The 8,228-nt window shown below is 52.0% G+C and overlaps 1 long non-coding RNA gene across 1 annotated transcript; it reads right to left on the bottom strand.

The window, feature by feature from the left end:
• Positions 1-602: 602 nt before the first annotated feature.
• On the bottom strand, positions 603-7,946 carry LOC115505744. Its single transcript, XR_003966116.1, has 3 exons — positions 7,362-7,946; positions 2,689-2,785; positions 603-1,453 (listed from the first exon to the last, which is right to left on the bottom strand). It is a non-coding gene; the product is annotated as an uncharacterized LOC115505744 (long non-coding RNA).
• Positions 7,947-8,228: the final 282 nt, after the last annotated feature.

Consider the following 8,228-nt stretch of genomic DNA (forward strand, 5'->3'; position numbering starts at 1 on the left):
TCGGTTGGGCATCCGACTTCGGCTCGGGTCATGATCTCACGGTTCGTGGGTTCGAGCCCCGCGTCGGGCTCTGTGCTGACAGCTCGGAGCCTGGAGCCTGCTTCGGATTCCGTGTCTCTTCTCTCTCTGCCCCTCCCCAGCTCACGGTCTGTCTGTCTCTCAAAAATAAATAAAAAACACTAAAAAAAAAAAAAAAGAAGAAGAAGAAGAAAAAGAACCCACAGAGCTCCTGCCAAGTAAGGACATTTGCCAGCATCTAGATCTTGGACTTCTTGCCTCCAGAACTTGGAGAAACGAATTTCTGTTTAAGCCACCCAGTCCGTGGTAATTTGCCACAGCACCCCAAACGGACTAAGACAGGTGGATTTTACAGTATATGACTGTCACCGCGATTTTTTAAAAAGTTAAAAAGAGGGGCGCCTGGGTGGCTCAGTCGGTTAAGCGTCCGACTTCAGCTCAGGTCACGATCTCGCGGTCCGTGAGTTCGAGCCCCGCGTCGGGCTCTGGGCTGATGGCTCAGAGCCTGGAGCCTGCTTCCCATTCTGTGTCTCCCTCTCTCTCTGTCCCTCCCCCATTCATGCTCTGTCTGTCTCAAAAATAAATAAACGTTAAAAAAAATTTTTTTAATAAATAAATAAAAAGTTAAAAAGAAATACACAGAGCCAGAAGGTGCATATCTGAAACTCCCCTCCCCTCCCCCTTTCTGCAGGGGTCTCTGCCCAGCACCACCCTCCACGGCTAATTCAGCCTCCCTCCTAACAAACGGCCCAGGCCTCCTGCGTGTTCAAGGCCATCAGGGGTCCCGCACGGCTTCCAAGGGTCAGACCTGATTGCCATGGGTTTAGCCACTATTTTCTCAGAGGGGCACTGTCCCCCGAGGCCACAGGCGCAGGTGTGACATTGCAGGCCATGAGTCAGGCCTTGGCCATGTTCCCGGCACAGCGGCTCATGAGTCAGGCTGGGAGAGCTGACCGCCCCTCTGGTTTTTCTTGCCCTGCACACACCGGCATGGGACGAACCCTCTGTGGTTCATAAGTCATTGTTTGAGGTAAACAGCACAGATCGCTGAGTTCAAGGCTCCCCTGGGCCAGCGGAGCTCGCATTTTTCTTATTAAGTTGCAAACGTCCAATGTCTTTCATGCCTGCTGGTGACAGTGACGGTGAGAAGAGATTTCCTTCCCAGAGCTGGGGAGGGGGCCGACTACCAAGCAGGGCCCAGAATTTGCTGGAAATGCAAATCTCAGCTCTGAGGAACAGCTCTACCCCCCATGGTTAGACCGAGGGTCTCTCTTCGGGCCGCCCCCGCGCCCGCCCCTGCCATGGGGGAAAACTTGAAGATGTTTTCGGTGGTCACGAGTGGGGGAGCCAGCTGGCATCTGGTGGTGGAGACCCAGGGACAATGCTCAACACCCTCCAGTGTGCGGGACGGCCCCTCCACGGAGAATGATGTTGCCTGAAACGAGGTTAGAAAGTCCTGCTTAGGGGCCCCTGGACCCCAGTGCTCAGGCCGGTCTGCCCTGCCTTCTGAGAACATATTCTAGGGGTAATAGCAGCTTAACCACAGAGGCTTCCTCTTGCACTAGGGAACGGAATTGGTGGGTGTAAGCAGACCCCAGCTGCTATGTGACCTTCAGTAGGTATCTCGGCCTCTCTGAGCCTCCACTCTCCTCAGGGTAATTCAGACACCCTGACGGAGTTGCTGTGCCGGGTCTATCAAGTCCGAGCATGAAAACGGCCCAGTCCATGTTCTCCAGGCTGTACTCGAGAGAAGCATGCTTCAGACGTGTCTCTGGGAAGCACCTGCCACTCATCCCTCCACCGAGGCTGTAAAGCATCCCCCTCGGGGAACCGTGTAGGAAGATGGTCAGAGGACCACCCCAGGGTTCCAGGCTCTGCAGCTGGCAAAGCTCTTTATACCCATTTTCTCCGTCTTCCGGCCAAGCAACCCCTGGAAGGGGCTTGCATCCCGGGGCCTGACCGACTGCTCTCGTCATATTCTGGTGTCAAGGAACTGAAACTCCCTCTGGCTCCAAAAGGCGCTTGCGAAATGTTCATTCAGTGCCCCCGGCCACAAAGCACAGTGTCGGCATCACGGCGACAGGTCGTGTGCAGGGCAAGTACCACTGGAATGAGGGGATGTGCCACCCCACCCCCTCCCACCTCTGGGTAGTTTTCTCTCCAAAATACCCAACTCCCAGTCTAATCCCAAGAAAACATCAGATAATCCCAGACCAGGGGACGTTTGGACGTCCGGGGGGGGGGGGGGGGGGTGGGGATGGAGTTACCTGGCCAGTGCTCCAAAATTCTGCTAAGGTCATGAGAAAAGCAAAGAAAGTGTCACAGACCAGACGAGACCGGGCCATCGTGAGGACTAAATGCCAGGTCCGATCCCGGAACTGAAAGAGAAAGTTTGGGGGAAAATCCGCGGGCGCATCCTAATGAGGTCTGAGTTAGTCAATAACACCGTCCCACCGTCAATTTCTCGGTGTGGACAAATGTGCCATGGGCTGTGATCCCTGTAAGATGCTCAGTTTGGGCAAAGGGGACCCGAGAACTCCCAAGTATTACGTCTGCTGCTTCTCTGCAATTAGACTGGTCATTCCAACGTAGAAAGGTTATTTGCAAAAACAACAATGACTCTAAGCTAAGAGAGGGAGGGGAAAGCAGTAATACCGGGAACATACTTACATGAAAACGTCATTTCTTGTCTATCTGACGTTCAGATTTCACTGGGCGTCCATGTTCCATCTGGCGACTCCAGACACGAGAAGGGGGGCTCCATTAACTGGGGTGGGGAAGAGAGGGACAGGCTGGAGTTGGGGGGGGGATAATGAGCCCCTATTTCACAGAAGCTCTTTAATAATTAATAATAATAATCCTAATGGCGATGACAACAGTAATTGCGCCTCTGCCACGGCATTTCTCTCTCTCTCCACCCTGGTTGTTTGTGGGCGCGCCCCTGCCGGGCCCCGGGAACCTGCCCTGGGTGTCCTCGTTTGCATCCAACCCCGGGCCCGGCGTGCAGAGACCCCAGCTCTCCCCTCCAGCCGGCTCCGGTGTGTAGGAGCTTCCTGTGGCCCCTGTAACACAAGACCACCAAATGGGTGGCTTGAAGCAGAAATGTGTTGTGTCAGTCCTAGAGGCCAGAAGTCTGAAATCAAAGTGTGGGCGGGGTGGGCTCCTTCCGAAGGCTCTGAGAGAGAACCTGTCCCCGGCCTCTCTCCCGGCCTCTGGTGCTCCTTGGCGGCCACATCTCTCCCATCTCTGCCTCTCCCTTCACATGGCCTTCTTCCTGTGTCCAAAACCCCTTCTCTTTTCTTATAAAGACACCTGTCACTGGGGTTAGCGCCCACCCTAAATCTGAGAGGATCTCATCTCAACGTCTTTCACTTAATTACATCGGCTTTGCCTTATTTCTAAGATATTTCTACCTTATTTCTAAGATAAGGTAGCATTCAACAAATATGGGGGTTAGGATGCGGGCATAGCTTTTGGGGGAGCACCATTCACCCCACAATACCATGGGTGTTTTTCCATCAGAGCTTGTCTCTCTAAGATTTTTCTACCCCTTGCCCCAAATTCAACTAGGAAAATGTGCTGGCCATTCACCCAGGGTCATGCAAAGCTGCACATGTTGTAGAACCAGGACCGAGAGGGGGCTGGCGGAGGGGGTCCCAAACCTCAGCCTCAGTTTCCTCATCTGTGAAGGGGGCTGGTTCCACCATCCAGGTGAGAGCCATCCTGTCCCAGGTGCAAGGACATGGGGACAGGAGTGGCCCCACTCCTTGGCCAGTCCCATGGCTTGGCTCCCAGTGGGAAATGGGAGAAGCCCAGTGTTCCCGGGACAGCAGGAGAGAAAATGTATGTGGGAGACAGAGCTGTCATGGGGGCTGGAGGAAGGGAACAGGACTGTGCATACAGAGGCTTTACATGAATTTCACCTCAATGAAAAAAATTTGAAAGTGGAAAAAAAAAAAAAAAAGACCTGAAAGATATCTACCCTCCTTTGTTTTCCAAAGAAATTGTCCCAGGCATTCAGAAATACCCAGATGCCTGTCCCCAAAGATGCAGAACTCTATAAACAAACTTTAATCGTGTTAAGTGGGGTCCTTAGGTGATTTGCCCGTACAGAGTGTGGGGCCAGCCCGTTGAGTTCTTGTCATTATTAATGAGAGACGGTAATGATATAATTACATAATAAGATCATTATTTTCCACCCTGATCACAGTGCTGCGAGTCAGTGGGGTGAAGCAACACGCTAGAGGCTGCTCCCTGGGGAAGGGGCAGACGTTGATTCAAAGACAGCTCCTTGGGCAGATGATGCAAAACCAGAGCAAGACCCAGGGCGTGTCGGGTGCCCATCAAGTCTGACCAGCCGCCCAAAGGGGTGACCTCGCCGTCGACGGCGCTGGACCCCAGCCGTCAAGGGCAGGGGAGGCTAGGACCCTCAAAGCGGGGAAAGACGTTCCTGCCTTTTCTAAACTGTTAGTGTGGGGTTGTCCCCGGCCTCCCAGAGGAGACGAGGCTAATACAGAATTATCGCACTTTCAGTCGCAGCCTGCACCCGTCAGCAGGTGAAGGGACAATCGAGCTGTGGTCCAGCCGTCCGATGGAATGCCGCTCGGCAATGCGAAGGAACGGACACAGCGGTGGCGTGGACGACCCTCAAGCGGTGCCGAGCGAAAGAAGCCAGACGCAAAGGACCGCACTGTATGATTGCACTGATGTGAGAGGTCCAGGAAGGGCAACGCTGTAGACCCAGAAAGCACATCGGTGGTTGCCGGGGGCCGGGGGCAGCTGTGGAGGAGGGACAGCCAAGGGGCAGGAGGCACATCCCTGGGGTGCCGGAACGTTCTAAAGCTGGATCGTGGTGACGTTTGTGCCACCTGGCAAATTCTACACTTTGTAGATGATCCCGCCAAGACTCTAAATAAAATTTCAAAATTTCAAAGAACAAGATACACATACATCTAAATAAAACATTGCAATCTAAATAAAATTAAAAGGCTTGAGGGCAATGAAAAGTAAATCTGAAGAAAAATTGTACATTTTTAAATTAATAAAAGTACATCTAGGGGCGTCTGGGCGGCTCCGTCGGTTGAGCGTCCGACTTCGGCTCAGGTCATGATCTCGCAGTTCGTGAGTTCGAGCCCCGCGTCAGGCTCTGTGCTGACAGCTCGGAGCCTGGAGCCTGCTTCGAATTCTGCGTCCGCCCCCCCCCCTCTCTCTCAGCCCCTCCCCTGCTCGCGCTCTGTCTCTTTATCAAAAATAATAAACATTTAAAAATTCATATAAAAGAATAAAAATAGGTAAGTCTCAATATAACTTTAAAATTAAAACCTGAAGTAAAACTTAACCTTTCTAAACAACTTGAAAAGCAGCCCCTGGCCCAGATAGTATGGCCAAAGAGGTAACAAGAAAATCTCAGCAAAGAAATAAAAATCGCTCTCAAGTCTGTCATCACTAATAAACTGTACCTTTTATGACCAGGTGCTTGAGACACATCCCTGATGTTGAACATCCAGGCCACTGATCCAAAGATCACAGATCCAAAGATCTGTCTTCAGATTCACCCCAGTATAGACACCTGAGAAACGAGCACGGGCAGGGACCAGCTTATTCCGGCCAACAGCTGGCCAGTAAGAAGTATTCCATAAATGTCTATTAAGTGCACACTGAGAGGCGGCGATGGACTGGGGAGCCGGTTCAGACTCTGGGGTCCAAAGGCAGTCCTGCTGGCTTCTCCCCGTGGAACCAGCTTCTCTAAGCTTCAGGCCAGACAGTCAGTATTTTCTGCTTGCAGACCACCTATCTCCTCCCGGACATAGTCTTAATATATCCACTACCGGGCATGGCTGCGTGCCAATAAAACATAGGTGCGGACACCTATGAAATTCAATTTTCATAGGATGTTCACATACCGTAAAATATCCTCTGTTTTCCCCCGACCACTCATAAATGTAAAAACCACGCTTAGCTATCAGCCCAGCCAAAGCTGCTGTGGTCCCATAGTGTGTGATTCCGTGTATCCAAAACGTCCAGAAGAGAATAGCCACAGAGACAGCGAGCAGATTGGTGGTTGCCAGGGGCGGGGGGCGGGGGGCGGGGGGGGGGGTGGCGGGGGGGGGAGTGGCTGCTCATGTGGATGGGGTTTCTTTTTGGGGTGATAGAAACGTTCCACAACCAGAGGCGATGGTTGTACAGCACTGTGAATGTCCTAAATGCCGCTGCGTTGTTCCCTTTAAAATGGTTAATTTCATATTACGCGAATTTCACCTTGATAAGAAAATTATATACACATGTATACATGCATATAATTAGCATACGCACAACATGCAAAGAATAATACTATGAATGTAGTTTTGATAAATATATATTATTTTTCGGGAGGGGGCGTGCGTGAGCACGTGCATGTGCGGGCGCACACGAGCGAGCGGGACAGGGGCAGACACAGAGAGAATCGTAAGCAGATCCACTCCACGCTGATGTGGAGCCAGACGGGGGCTCGATCTCATGACTGTGAGATCATGACCCGAGCCAAAATCGAGAGTCGGACACCGAACCGACTGGAGTCACCCAGGCGCCCTGACATTTTGACTTTTTTTTTTTTTTTTAAAGCTGTAAGCCAGCGTGGGCCAGCCCTTGATTTGGACAAATAAATAAACGCAGCTACCAGCACTGGAAGGCCTCTTGCAGGAAAAGTCCTTTATATGCAATGTCTCTTATCTTCATCAATATGTGATGAGGCATTCTCATGTCCCTTTGATGGATGAGGGACTGAGGTTCAAAAAGAGAAAGCCATTCAGTCAAGGTCACTGAGATGCAGGTGCTGGGGCCAGGATCTGACCTAGGGTTCTGGCTGAGCCCCCCTGTTCCTTCCATCGCTCACCATGCTACACAGACCTTCTGTGAGGATTAAACAAGAAAACTACACGTAGGGGCGCCTGGGGGGCTCAGTCGGTTGAGCGTCCGATTTCGGCTCAGGTCATGATCTTGCGGTCCGTGGGTTCGAGCCCCGTGTCGGGCTCTGTGCTGACAGCTCGGAGCCTGGAGCCTGCTTCCGATTCTGGGTCTCCCTGTCTCTCTGCCCCTCCCCCACTCACGCTGTGTGTGTCTCTCTCTCCCTAAAAATGAATAAACATTAAAAACTTGAAAAAAGAAAACTACACGCAGTTCTTCAGTGTATCGCTTGGCATACAGTAGGTGCTTAATAAGCGTTGTTCCCTCCTCCTCTCCCGTCCTCTGTATCAACAAGACTAAGACCACTGTGGCCTGACTGGCAGGAAGACGATGCGGGATTCTCACAAAAGTCCATCGGTCATCAACCAAGTGAGAGTCAGCACCCTCCCCCACATACTCACTACTTAATTGTCCATAAGCACCAGGAAAGTTCCGGAGACGGTGAGGCAAATCGGAAAGCGCCCTTTCTTACTGGGCCTCGGCTCTGAGCACAGCAGCAGCAGCAAGGTGCTGACCGGAGACAAGACGCCCACTTGTAGGGGCATCCTTGCACACGTTACTTCCCATCCCCGAGAAATGCCGCACTGCCATACATCTTTGCAACATGGGGAGCTGGGTTTGGCAACATGCCGCAGAAAGCTTGCGTAAACCCGGGCAGAAACACTCCAGCCGGCCCAGCTGGGAGTCATTGTCCAGTTGCTGCTGTCCAGCAGCTATAACTCCTCTAAAGCACTCATAGCTTGTCTTGAAAGCTCAGCTGTATTTTAGGTGACGTGTTTTCTGTAGAATTCCTAAGTACTTGCTCTTGGGAGTTGGGCCAAGTGCACACAATAGCTATTTGGGGCAGAACAGCTGGTAAAGGGAGAGGCAGTCTAGACTCCAGGAGAAAAGCAGAAGGAAGTAGAGGACACTGGAAGTGGTCAGGACCCAGTTAAAGGAGACTGTAAGCTCCCTGCGGGCAGAAAGGGGCCGAGTAGTTCTTTAGCTTCCGCTCCCCGTCCGGCAGAGCACGGAGAGAGGGAGCTCAATCTTTATCCGTTGCTCAGACTAAAATCTTCTGATCTGTAGGCTTCGTGAGCCCTTAAAGATAGATGGCAGGAGATGGTAAAAGCCAAGCAGCACACGCACCATGCATACAAGCCTCTCACAGTTACAGACATCACCAATCAATCCCAGACAGACATCAGACATCACCAATCAATCACAGCACTGTTTCCGAGCACTGAGGTCAGGTACCGTCTCAGAATCTGCACCCGCCCGGTGCTCAA

The sequence above is a fragment of the Lynx canadensis genome, chromosome A2 (assembly GCF_007474595.2).
Source record: "Lynx canadensis isolate LIC74 chromosome A2, mLynCan4.pri.v2, whole genome shotgun sequence".
NCBI classification, from domain to species: Eukaryota; Metazoa; Chordata; class Mammalia; order Carnivora; family Felidae; genus Lynx; species Lynx canadensis.